This window comes from Canis lupus, chromosome 4 (assembly GCF_048164855.1).
Source record: "Canis lupus baileyi chromosome 4, mCanLup2.hap1, whole genome shotgun sequence".
In the NCBI taxonomy this organism is placed as follows: Eukaryota; Metazoa; Chordata; class Mammalia; order Carnivora; family Canidae; genus Canis; species Canis lupus.
In genome coordinates, this window is record NC_132841.1 from 39,556,664 (window position 1) to 39,570,554 (window position 13,891).

General features: G+C 47.5%; 1 long non-coding RNA gene across 1 annotated transcript; it reads right to left on the bottom strand.

The window, feature by feature from the left end:
• Window positions 1-3,008: 3,008 nt before the first annotated feature.
• Window positions 3,009-9,647, bottom strand: LOC140632253 (uncharacterized). Its single transcript, XR_012029768.1, has 3 exons — window positions 9,331-9,647; window positions 3,684-3,759; window positions 3,009-3,182 (listed from the first exon to the last, which is right to left on the bottom strand). It is a non-coding gene; the product is annotated as an uncharacterized lncRNA (long non-coding RNA).
• Window positions 9,648-13,891: the final 4,244 nt, after the last annotated feature.

Below are 13,891 nucleotides of genomic sequence, written 5' to 3' on the forward strand. Positions count from 1 at the left end.
AGCAGTCAAGCGGCCACAGAGCTTGGCTGATCCCAACCTATCCCTACTTAATATAATTTTATTACTTTCAATACCTACAAAAAGGTGATTAAGAGCAGCTGTCTGTGAAGACTGGGCATGTGAGAATCAGGGTAAGAAAGGGGACTTTTCAATTATTACCATAGGAATTATTTTTAAAATCTGCTGAGTGAAAAATGGGAAAAACCATAAAAGTATACATAACCACAGAACATCCAGGCCTACTATGTCCACCAGCCATGTGATCTTAAACAAGTCCCGGCTTCTCTAAGCCCTGGTCAGGCACTGTTACAAGACTGAGGGCTTGCGGTAATTGGTAAATGAGTTCATGGATGTGAAACCCTTGATGTAGCTGTGAAAAGCTACCCAAGCAGCATCACGAGTCATCCTGACACAGAGAGAGGCAGGGAAGGTTTTCACCATTCTGATAAAGGGCAAAAGAAAACGGAGACGCAAAGGCTGTGAGCTTGTAAGACAGAGTCAGGGATGAGGCAACATGCCTAGCTGGCCTCTCTCAGGGCCTTTGCGGCCACCGTAGGCCTGGCTCAGCCTCCCTGGGGAAAGCTCACCTTCAGGTCCTGGACCCAGGGAGTGAGGTCATTCAATGCAATGCTTTCTGCCTGATGGCGCCACGGGGCCACAGAGGCAGAGAGTGTGACATCTTGCCAGACCGCTGGGGACCCTGCACCTGCAAGGAGCCAAGCTCCAGGTGGCATATGAACCCACGGCTGATCATGACTAAGAAATCAGGAGCTGCCTTCCTTTCAGCATGGAATTTCCCTGACTGGCCTCCCCTAAGAAGCAGCAGCATTTCACAGGATGACAAGAGCTTGGAGAAGCAAAAGCCAGTTGGGAGGTAGAAGATGGGCCAGGAGTCCCCAGTGAATTCTTAACTATGGAAAAAAAAAAAAAAAAAAAAACCCTGCAACATTTTGAAACCCTTTATGGAACTTATAATGGAAAAGAAGCTGCTTTTTTTTTTTTTTTTTTTTTTCCTGCTGGAACAGAGACAGTGGGTATCTTTCCCTTTCTAGAGCTTAAACTGGGATGGTTCTTTTGAAAAAAAAAAAGTCAAAATCTGGAGTTCTACAGGTCAGATCTGTCCGGCACTCAAATGTCTTCTCTATCCCCCTTCCTCCCAACTCAACAAAACTAAGGTATCTTAATATTTGGTGCTTTTGATGTACTGAAGGATCCAGTGGTCCTGGGCCAAGCTACACACCTAGCAGCAATAGGCGGGACTGTCTTTTTTGTTGCGCATGTGCCCTCCTGGCCACCACAGCCCACACCACTCCCTCCCTGTAAATCACAGCAGCCTACATCCCTGGCCCTGTAGCCATGTGTCCTCACACCTAGCTCCTATGCCAAAGCCCTCAAAGGGAGTCTAACCAAATCCACTGCCTGGCTCTGAAATGCATTTCTGTGATTTTGGCAAATAGTTTGCCTTCCTATTACTGGTTTCCATATTCTGTGCTGGCCTAATCAGTTTCCCTGAGCACATCCTGGCTGCAGGTCTGATGCTCTACTGTCTAAGGACCAGGTGATTTTAGGGAAGCTATTTATTTAAGGGCTCTGAGCCTTTAAGCCTCTATTTCCATGAGAATGATGTGAGGATTAAAATTTTATTTTTATTGTTGTTGTTGTTGTTATTACTGTTAATGTTTCCCGATTAGGTTGACAAGGTGGTTCTTTTGCTTAACATGGTACCACCCGAGGCCCAGAGATGGCTCGAAGGTCCAAAGTGGCCCCGCTTGCAATGACTGGCAATTAGCTCTGACCACCAGCTAGGAACTCTGTAGGGTTGTTGGGTGGGAATTCTGGTTCCCCCCTCCATGTGCCTCTCCCCAGGGCTGCCTATGCTTCCTCATAGCATGGCAGCGAGGGGTGTTCCAAAAGCCGAAGACAGAAGCTACAGCTCTCTAAAGGTCCAGAAGTTAACCAGTGTCACCTCCCTCTCATCCTAGTGACCATAACAGGTGCCAGCCCGAAGGATTGAAGGGGAAGGCAAAGACACTATCTCTTGATGTAGACATTGAAGGCCTCCTCACAAAAAAAGCATGGGAGGCAGGGAATATTTTTGAATGTCTAACAGATGGATTTCCACAGAGCCTAATACACTGAAGCCCTTTAACAATGTCAGTTTCATTCATTCACTCATTTATTCATCCTAAACACGTTCAGGAAGCACTTATTGTGAGCCAGGCCTTACACTAGGCACAGGAAAGGTGAAGTTGGTTCCACCTACCAAGGAATTCATAGTTCTGGACAGCAATCAAATAAAGCACTAATGACATCACAACACAGTAACCGCTTTGCTAGAAGAATGCCCTGGGATTGGCAAGTAGACCCACAGTGCACCAGTGGGAATTGGCCTAGGAGACTGGCTGGTTCTCCTGGGAAAAAAAGGCTGTTTGCCATGGGGCTGTTGAGTTGGCAGCAGGATGTCTGGAGCTGCCGGATGCAGGCTTGCCATCGCATAGAATCTGCCAGTGGACCTCCTGCCACATATGGAAAGGACTTGTGACAGGTGTGTCAACCAAATTTCCTTTTTTGCTAAAGTAATTTGGGTTCAGGTTTTACCTCACCTCCTATCAAAGGGAATCCCTACAAACACTGTCCTTGAGGTGCTCATGATCTAGTAGAAGGGACCCACACGCAGCAAACTATGTTTCAGTGGTATAAGGGATAAAACAGAGATGAGCACAGGTTATTAAGTAGGGAGGGACTGGGGTCATTTTCTTGGAGCCTGGAAAAGAGGTTCTGGAATGTTTTCTGGAGCAGGCCCCCACCCACATACCAACAACAGGGCTGGTCAAATTAGCAGATGCTCTGTATGGACCAGTGTGGAAGAAATGACAGGGTCTTAAGACAAAACTAAGAGAGATTGGTTATTCCGTTTAAAATCTGCCCCCTTCCTAACTTCCAAAACTCAGGGGTTTGTCAAATTGGCTACCTTGGCATCTGTGTGACAGAAACAGAATCTCCTTAGCGAAATCAGTCTTTTAATAGACCTCCAGAGGTTAATGGGCCTGACAGATTTTTGACATTTATTGGATTTTACGAGCTAGTGGATCTGACTCAGAAAGCTGATCAGATGTTCCAAAACGATGTCCCCTTTGGGGTGATGTCTTCACACAGGGCCATAATGAGGTGACCTTGGATGCCTGAGTCCAGGAAGAACAGAGAATGTCAGAATCGCAGGAATTCTCAACTGATCAAGACCTACACGGTGCCCCCAGGGTCCCTCTGGCCCCAGGATGCTTTGCCCACTGATTCTGTAATTGCACATTCCTTCTAGCTCACCCTGCCTGGAAAGCTACAAGCACCAGTCTCCTTTCACCAACTCCTTGCCTTATTGTACAAACATTTGTGGAAAAGCTTTGTTATAATGGCATTTAATAAATGAACATTCCGGGCCACTGCTCTGGACCAGGCACAGTTCTGGCAGAGGGGCCCCAGAGAAGATTGTGACATGTTCCTCCCCTTCTAAGAGCCTATTGTGACATGTTCCTCCCCTTCTAGCAGTCCTATGGTAAAGACTTCCAGAGACCCAAATCCTGTTTGTGCCTCGTGATGGGGCTGGCAGGGGGACTACAGAGAGAGAGAGACAGAGAGAGAGAGAGAGAGAGAGAGAGAGCAGGTGGTAGGGAGGAAGGCAAGCTTACTCTGGAGGATTAGGGAAACCTCCCAAGTACAGGACCTTGTGGCTGGGTTCTGAAAGCCAAGTAGGAGCTCACCAGGCTGGGAAGAAGAAAAAGGACATTCAGGTGGGGAAATGAGGTATATAACAAATACAAAAGTGCAGAGACACACAGATGCTGTCACTGGAATGAATATGCAGAATACAGCAAGCATACATCACTTTTCTCAGCTTGGCAAAAAGAAAATCTTAAGGGCTGGGAAGAACAGGAAAAAGACACTCTCATGCATTACTGGAAGGGATGAGAAGCTATGAAGCTTTCTGGAAATATTGGCAATGTCTGTTCAAATTTAAAATACACATGATCTCTGACCCAGAAATTCCATTTTGGGGACTTACTTAGGTTTCTATATATTAAAATTAAGTGTAAATTAATTAGATAAAATCCTCTGCAATTTCCCAGCTGTGGTGAACATGAGTTTTTTTTCCCGCCTAGAATCCCCTTTTTTGGAAGAAGTGTCCTGATTGCCTTTGGGGAATAGCTCTTCCTACTTGGGTCCATGTGGGTTTATGGTCATCTTGGAGCAGGCTTCTTTATTCTGTGGCTCATCTTAGTTATAGAAATGCCAGGCAAGCAGACACCCATTGTCTTGGGGGAATGGGGAAGAAGGATTCATTTGGGGGCCAATGGCTGTCCCTCTCTAAATCCCATGGTACAGAGGTACAGGGCAGAGATGGGAAAATTTGCCTAGAATCCACTGGTAAATGGTTATTTGTTTGGGTTGCTCATTTTGGGGAGAATTCTCCACTTCATGAGTCTACCTGGTGGGCAGAGCCCACCTCCCACTATAGAAGTCAAAATTCACTTTCCAGCCTCCTTTGTAGTTAGAGAGACAGCATGTAAGCTTCTCCTACCACCATACCCTTTCAGGATGGGAACGGGGCCACTATTGGGAAGCAGGGATTGTGTGGAATCCATTCCAGCAAGGATGGTGGCCATGAGCTGAATCAGGTTTCCAGATGTAGCATCAGCTCCCATTTCCAGGGTCCAGCCTCACTAGTGTGGGTGGTGCTGGAGGCAGTGTCTATGCCCAGCAGAACAGTTGTATAGTTTGGGAAATTGTTCTAGCTGACTGATATCTAAGCCTGAGTGTCTGGCCCGCCAAACAACTCTCAAAGCTACCCAACAAACAACCTTTAAGAAATATATTTCTGCCGGGTGCCTGGATGGCTCAGTTGGTCAAGTGTCTGCCTTTGGCTCAGGTCATGATCCCGGGGTCCTGAGGTAGGGACCCTGCTCAGCAGGGAGCTTGCTTCTCCCTCTCGCTCTGCCTGCTGCTTTCCCCTGCTTGTGCACATGTTCTCTCTCTGTCAAATAAATAAATAAAATCTTAAAAAAAATAAGAAGGAAATATTCTTCTGCTTCAACTGGCCAAGTTTGGTTCCTATTTCCGAGTGTGGACAGATGCATGAGCAAGAGAATGCAAGAACTGATGAGGTTCTCCAGAGCTCACTTCACCTATCTAGGGCTGTGGCCTGACCTCCAGAGACTGATGAAAAATGGGAGTTCTGAGGGAGGAATGGGGCCAGGAGAGAGATTCTGAACACTCTGCTAAACTGGGAGACTGAGGCTTTGATGGGGGTGGTGAAAAGACAAGTGACCTCTTTTGTGTACCAGGCTGGGGTAAAAGTTATACCCATTCCCCTTCAGTACTTTCATAACTACATCTGCAGAGGTGAAATTCAGGCACTCGTGGTTAGCTAAAGGGCTGGTGTGAGAAGGATGTGAAAATGTGGGATAATGGAACCCTTCCCACTGGGAAAAGGATAAACGGATCATCTACTCTACTCACTGGTTCTGGGGCTAAGTGAACTGGATATATAGGCTAAACTGAACACTACGGGCTCCTCAGGAAGGACAGGGCAGAGAGCGGTCCCAGGGTTCAGAGTCCCCAGTTCCCCCTGGCTGAAGCCCCTTCTGTGCCAGCACATGCCACAAAGTCAGGCTTCCAGAAAGTCTCAGGCTTTAAAAACTCAGGGCCTGGTGAATTCCAGACATTCTGAGTGGCTGCATGGACCACATGCCCCGTGTTTCAGCTAGGAAAGCCCTCTGGAGGCCCTTCTGGAATTCGACTTATTTGTCTGTAGGTTGTTTTGAGATTTCCAGTGGAGAATAGGGGTCTTAATTCAGAGAGGCAGAGCGTATACATTGAAAATGCCAATAAGCCAAAGCTCATTATTGATATGCCAAGAGAAAGGCAGCTAGCCCACACAGAACTCCTCAGCTCGAAATTTATAACGGCGGCCAACTTCTGAACTTCTACGAGGCTGAGGTTCCGGGCCTTGCCTGGAGGAGTTCAGTTGTGTTCTGGGCTAATGTTCTAACCTCAGCTGTTCTGATGTTTGCACAAGTCTGTGAATAAACTAAAAACCATTAACTGGTATGCTTTCAAAAGGCAGATTGTGTGGCATGTGAATTATAGCTCCGTAAAGTTTACCATGTTGCACAAAAGGAGCATGCGGGGGCAGACCAGCTTTGAATCTCAGCCCTACTATGCCCTAGCTGGTGGCCGTGAAGCTGATTACTAAACCTGGCTGAGCTCGGTTCCTGAATCTCTACAGTGATTAAATGTGATCAAATCGCACTCATGTCATGGAATCAATATAAAGGGGACGTGAGACCTATCTGTGACATTGCCCAACCCATGGTCACATACTCCATACTCAGTAACTGTGTGTGCCTTATCAAGTCCCTGCTATGTACCAGACACTGGGGACACAGAGACAAACGAGACTTTGCTCCTGCCTTCAAGGAAAAGGCACTTTTGGAAGTGGGAGACAGGCAGGGACACTGTATCAGTGCTGTGATTCAGGGGCCAGATTAGGCAGGTGAGGAGAACCAGAGGGCTCAGGGAGGACAAATACTAATCCCTATTCATCTTCCCTGGCCTCCAATCCCCATAAACCAGTACCATCCGACTGCCTCATCACCCTTCCTTGCTCTCTCCCTAGCACCATCTGAACATCACCAAATGAACATCTTGTTCATTTACTTGCATGCTTCCTGCATGCCTGTGTCTCTCTACATACATGTATCTCTCCAGGCAGCAGGGCCCTTGCCTGCCTCACTCCTCAGTGGCCAGAACAGTGTCCTGTACTTAGCAGACACTCAATAAATATTTGTAGAACAAAAGAAAGCATCAAGATGAGGCCTGGAGGGTAAGTAGGAATTTGCCAAGTGAGAAAGCCAGAATGGGTGTTCCAGGTGGAGAAAACAGCAGCCTGAGCCACCGCAACTATAGACTTCATGGCAGAAGGAGAGGAGATGAGAGAGAAGTGGCAGGAGAGGAAGATGGAGACACAGGTGAGGCAGCCCCAAGACAAGACTTGGCCCTTGCTCTGCAGTGTGTGTAGGGAGGTCTCTAACCACCTCCCAGATGCCCCTCTCCGCTGGCGTCAGTCTATGAAAACCCTGCACAGATCCCTGTAGTCCTGCTGAGTGTAGCCTTTGTGTTTCTATAGTAACTGTTACTATGGCACCAGAGGCCTGGATCCAACTTCCGGCACCAGTGAGGCCCTGAGCTTCTGTCCCCCTTCCTCAGCAGCCTCCATCCCACTACACAGAAAGGAGACGTGGCTGGGTACCACACTGGGGACGTGCAAGGAGGCCTGTGGCCAGATGCAGAGCACAGGGTGACAGGATTAAACACCAGGTATGTCACAACAGGCATGCCTGCCAAGGGCAGACACAGATGGAACATTTACTCGCAATTTCAGTTTCATTGCTTTGCTCAGACAGGGGATGGGGAGTTGGATTTCAACACACAGCAAGTGCTAGAGCAGCCGGGCCTCTGTGTGGGTTGGCGGGGTGCCGCCTGGGAAACCCCAGCTCCGTGGGGCTCCCAGACCCGTGGTCTCTGCGAGCCTCTCTCTCCCATCTGCAAAATGGGAAAGCTAAACAGTGATCCTATCGGCTCACTGCAGGTATCAGAGAAACAAGCACAGTGCCCTGCACCTGGTAGGTACTTGACAGATAACTGAAGAATGAGTCTGCATGTAATATAAAAAATGAAGGTCACCTCTGTCAGTCAACAAAACTATGACTACCAGTTCCCTTTTTCTCTCCCCTTCCTGATCCATATTCTGTTCAGACCCAATTCTGTCGCATGAGCTTCAGATCATCTGTTCTCTGCCATCCCCCAGGCTCTCAGAGGGGTAATCACAGGTTTCTGAGTCACAGATCTGTGTTCTAATCCAGATGCTCACTGGCTGGCTGGCCTTGTGACCCTGGGCAAGTTGAGTCACTTCTCAACTGACTGTTCTCATTGAGGTTCCTTTAGTTGCAACACTCAGAAATCCAACCAGGCTGGCTTAAGGCCAAAGGATGGCTGAGGTTAGGGTTGCAGGTTTAGTCAATAAAAATAAAGGATGCCTGGTTAAATGTAAGTTTTAGATAAACAACCACTAATTTTCTGTACAGGTAGTTCTCAAATACTGCATGGGACATACTTAGCTAAAAATAAAAAATAAAAAATAAATAAAAAAAACAAAATATTCAGTGCATCAGAAACTCAAATGTGTCCTCTCTGGCAGCCCTAGGTGGGGTGGGTATTTACTAACTCATGAAACAAGCTGGATCTGGGAGCTCAAGTAACACCATAAGGATTCTCTCTGTGTCCTCCTGCTCCATCTCTGGGCTTGCTTTCTGCGGCCTCAAGGAGGATTGGTTATGCTCCCCTTTCTTCCTTCCTCTCTCCTTCCCTCCCATCCTATGCTCATGCTGACCCCGTACTTCTCATCTACCACACTGTAGTTAGCTCTTCCCTGACCTAGACTGTGCCACCCATCAGGGCTCAGCAGCTTCATATCTGCTCCCCATGTCTCACGGCCCCCCTCAGCCTCTCGGGGCCCCACCGACAGGCTGGGCCCTCGGTCCTGGGGGTCTTCACACATGCCTTTCCCCTCCCAGGAGCACCCTACCTTGACTTTACTCTCTTTTATGTGCTGCTTCTGTTTACCCACTCTGATCACAGTGGACACAGCTCTTCCTAGGTCACCTCTGACCTGGGCATCCAAAGCTGGCTCTCCTCATTTAAGCCATTTTGGCTCTGGGCTTCAGTTTCCCAATCAGTTGGGTGAGGGGACTGGCCCAGCCAGTGGCCACAAACTCCAATGAGAGTTTGAGCCAGGATTTAAATAAAGGCTATTGCCCTGTTTGAAGGCAGCAAGAGCAACTGAGCTCTACCTTGTCAGGCAGAAAAGCAGACCCAGTATTGACAATGCTTCTTTGAAGAAGAAATTGTGATATGAATGGAAAACTCTCAATTTGAATAGTGGGCCCTCTTTGTGACCTCCCAACTAGACTGCCCAGGCCTGCAATCGAGGAACCACCCAGATTCTGGGCACCACATCCATGAGATACCCGAGGTTATTTAAAATGCATTTTCTGGCCACATCCAGAATCTCTGGAGCCAGCACCCAGGAATCTGCATCTCTTAGCAAAATCCTTAGGTGCTTATTATGCTTACTAAAATTTGGGAACTACAAATCCTGGGTTTTTCATTTTAATGGGAAATTAAATTTCATTAATTTCATCTACATCCATTACAATAGAGGCAGGGCGGGAGCACCTTCCCGTTCACATTTTCTCTCCAGACATGTCAACCCCTTACCCAAGGCAACCCTGGAACAGAGCAGGTGGCGGTGCCAGAGCTTTACAGAGCAGGAGCTCCTGCCACCTGCCCATCACTGTGCCAGCTCCACTGGAGGCAGGGATCACAATGAGAAACCTGAGGCTCTCAGAGGGGTGGTCACTTGCCCGAGGTCACAAAGCCATCAGTGAAGGACCTAGGGGTTCAAATCGCAGTCTGTACATCAAAGCACCCTGGAGAGCCTTCCACCAGGCCAAACTCTCTCCCCTGCCAGGTGGAAATGGACATAAGGTCATCTTCTTGTTGAAAGGAGACTGTTGGTTCAGAGTCCCTCTTTCTTCCTGATCAGCGGCTAACTCAACAAGCATAAAGGGCTGATCACCTTATGATGGGGAGAAGGATACGACAGGGTCACAAGGAGGGGAGGAGGAGAGTGTGTGGCTTTGATGCAAGTGGATGGCTCCTGGGGACAAAACAAGAGCCACCACAGATATCAGCTGTGATGGACTCCTCACAGAAACGGGGATGGTGGCTGCCCGCTTCTCCACTTCACCGCCCAGCCCTCACGCCCTCCTTGCGTCAGGTTGAGCTTGAGCTAAGTATGATCAGAGCAAAGTCCTAAATCACAGGCCCATGCAACTGGCAGCTGAGGGGCCCTTGGCTGCAGTTTCCTTCTCTGGGTACACGGGTCTGGATCAGCGTATGTGCTTCTCATTTGGCCCCTGCTTCGGGGACGTGCAGGCTCACGGTGAGCATTTGAGTCCCCGCCACGTGCTTGCTCTGTGCTGTGCTAGGCACACACACCTGCAATTTGGTCTGTACTGCTCTAACGGAACAGAAACGTCTTATTGTCCCCTGAAGTGCTCTGGGAACAGGGCAGAGAGAGAGGTGACTATCTGGGGGGGATAGTGGAAGTGGAAGGAAGGAAGTGGCCCTGAAATGAGGCTGAAGGGGTGTCAGATCAGAGCCATACAGAGAGAAGGCAAGGGCATTCTCTGTGTGCAGAGGAATGCAGGTGGGTTCCAATCCAGCCCTGCCGATTCTGCCTCCCGAACATTTCCTGCCTGTTTCCTAAAATCCAGTGCACCTCGAACTAGTCATTCATATAGCCCCTTCTATAAATAAAATAAATTAAAAAATATTTATTTCACATTTTTCTTTAAGTCAGCATAACTCATTTTTACAAAACTTACATTAGGAACAATCTTTCACAACAGTAATTAAAAAATAGATTTCACTTGTAAATAGATGGTTGCTAGAAAAATAACACTGAAAGCAAGATAATACTACTGAAATCCAGCCAAGGTTCTGCTGCCAGGGAAGGTGCAGAGTCTGCAGCCTGCGCTTTTGTCATTAAAAACAGAAAACAGGCAAGTGTGAGAGATGCATTGGGGACACCCCAGCACCAGCCTGAGACTTTCCCCTGGAGATAATCAGGATTGAGACAGGACAGACACAAGAAAGATACTTGCTTTAATGCTTTATATGCTTCCCGTTAAAGAAACCCTAGATACCGGGGTCCCCACGCTTTGAGAAACTCTGTCTGGGCCAAATCCTGAGCCAGCCCCAAGCCACAGTTGTGCCTCCATGGTTTCCTGCACATTGCTAAGTTTGCAACTGTGCTCTTGGGAGATGGTGGACTCCAGGGCGGTACGTAGGGGCTATCCCAGTGGGAGAGCACCCTGCATGACAGTAACCACCACAACCCCCACAAGAGCAATGATCACCTTCATAGCAAACATTTACATAGTTCTTATTGTATACAAGGTCCTTTTCTAAGAATTTAAATATTAAATGATCATCCTCCCAAAGACATCAAGGATGATGGGACCATTATTATTCCCATTTTAAGGATGAGAAAACTGAGACACAGAAAGCTTAAACACCTGCCCAAGAGCAGATTTATCCTCTTTATATATTAGATTCCCATACACAATCTCATTAGTTTCATCGGGTCATTCAGCAGACATGCACTGAGTATCTTTTATGTTTCTTTCCTTTTCACTTGAAGCAGTACTTTATTTGTATTGAAGCACTATGTTTCCGGCTCTGCCCACCCTTTGACTTATATCCTTTGCTCCCAGCATCCTCAAATGGCTTTCTGTTGCCTCTGAGGGCTGTGCCACGATGCACAGCCCAGAACACCCATGAGGACCCAGGCACCTGTTCTTCTGGCTTCCAGGCTGGTGGTCGCTCTCACTGAGCCCTTCTCTGGGAACCACATAGCCTGAAGGGAACCATGTGGCCTTAAGGTCCATTCCCTTCACTCTGGTTGGGGCGAGGCACAGCTGGCAACTAGGGACAGACCATGGTGGGGGAATGAAATGAAGATCTCTTGCATCGCTTCAGGACCACTGTTGGGGTTGCCCCCACTCTGAGTTCTGCACAGGATGGCTGAGGCCTCTGTTGTGGCTGCACCACAGACCATCTTCCCCTGCCAGGCCTGCTTCTCACGCTCTCTCACAGGTGAGGTTCCTGAGCCTTATCCCCAAAATGCCACCCTTCTGAGTCTATCGCCTGAGAAACTCCACCTAAGATACTGTACAGAGGCATCTGCCCCCATCCAAAGCTGCAAACAGCCCGTCTTCCCAGCAGTCCCTCCTCAACTGAGACCCAAGCAAAAGGAACCCCAGTGCATCAGATCTTTCTGAAGGCTCTTGGTGGCACTAAGTCCCCAGGGTCACCTCCACCTCCACAAGCCTGAAAGCCTTGGAGGTGGTTGAGTTTCATTACTTATGTTTTCGTACATTAGATAATTATCTTTGTTCCCAGGCTCCATTACAGTTTTCTCAAGTGTATCGTGGCCTCGGCTCTAATGACAGGCAGCCATATAAGGCTGGCCTAGGAAGATGCTCTTTCAGGCCCACAGGGATCATCTGAGGCAGGAGAGAGGAAGGTGAAGGGGGTATTGGATTATGGGGTATCAGGGAAGGGTCGCTGCTCCCTTACCTGTGTCTGCCTTTGAGCAAGGGGAGAGCAATCAGCATTTCCCCTCCTTATGGAGGCACCTTTCAGAGCCAGGCAGAGGAGGGTCTGAGTGGTTAAATGACCCCTTTGTTCTATTCTTAAATGGCCTGTCTTTAAAAATAGCCTATATATCTGCCCTAGGTTTGATCCCTAACATTTCTTAAATTTAATTCCAAATTACTGTCTCAGCAATTCCGTAGGCTCCCTACTGTAGCCTAAACCCAGCAATAAAGGCAGAAAAGACATGGAATTAGAACCTGTCTTCTACAGAAGTGCTTTTAGAATGTGTATGTGAGGGCTTACAAGTAATCCTACTTAGCATAAACCAGGCAGGGGGACTCAGTCTGAAGGGGCTCCAAGGTCAACACATCCAGCCCTGCTTTGAGTCACAGGAATAAGGGCCAGGTAGTCCAGATACTGTCCTTCGAAGAAAAGAGCAGAGAAATATCAGAACCAGGTAGCCTGCCCTCTCATCACCTCCAAAGGCCTGGATGTCACACCTACTCAGTGAGTACCTACTAAGTGCCAGGCCATGATTCAGTGGCTCTCAACGTTTATGGTCTTCAGATGCCTCTACATGCTTAAAAATTTTTGAGGAAAGGCCCTAAAGTGCTTTGGCTGCTATTTATCATATAAGAAGCTAAAACTGAAGAACTGTATGAATATTCAGTCATTTATTCATTTAAAAACAATAACAAACCCATTACATGTTAATGTCATATATTTTCATATTTTACAAAAACTATTTTACAGAACAAAGATGTTTAGTGAGAAGAGTGACACTGTTTTACACATCTTCAAATCTCTTTAAGGTCCAGCTTAATGAAAGACAGCTGGATTCTCAGATCTACTTCTGTACTCAGTCTGGTACCATAGCTTGTTCTGGTTAAAATGCAGAGAGAAAACCTAGCATCACAGAGATACATAGTTGGAAAAGGGAGCAGTATTTTAATAGCCTTTTCAGATCATGATGGATATTCTTTGGTACTACAGCCACACTTGACAAGTTTTGTTGTTGTTTTTCAAAGACCCTATTTATTCATTCATGAGAGACAGAGAGAAAGGCAGAGACACAGGCAGAGGGAGAAGCAGGCTCCATGCAGGGAGCGCGATGTGGGACTTGATCCCAAAACCCCGGGGTCACAACCTGAGTCAAAGGCAGATGCTCAACCACTGAGCCATCCTGGTGCCCTTGCACTTGACAAGTTTTGGTTAAGGGTTGTTGTGAGGTAAAATCTGAAACCGTGTAGCTGAACTTTTCTACTCTGCAACATTAAAATCCACTGGTCTGTCTTGTACTTTTTTTTTTAAAGATTTATTTATTTGAGAGAGAGAAAGAGTGCACACATGCATGCATGGGGGGCAGGGAGCAGAAGGAGAGGGAGAGAGAGTCTTAAGCAGATTCTGTGCTGAGCATGGAGCCTGACCCGGGGCCTGATCTCATGACCCAGAGACCACAACCTGAGCCAACATCAAGAGTTGGACATTCAAATGACTGTGCCACCCAGGTGCCCATCTTGCACTCTCGATAGGTCTTTTACCCATGTGTGATTTTAAAACATCTTGATTGTTTATTTGAAACAACTGCTTCACTGACTCATACAGATCTTCCAAA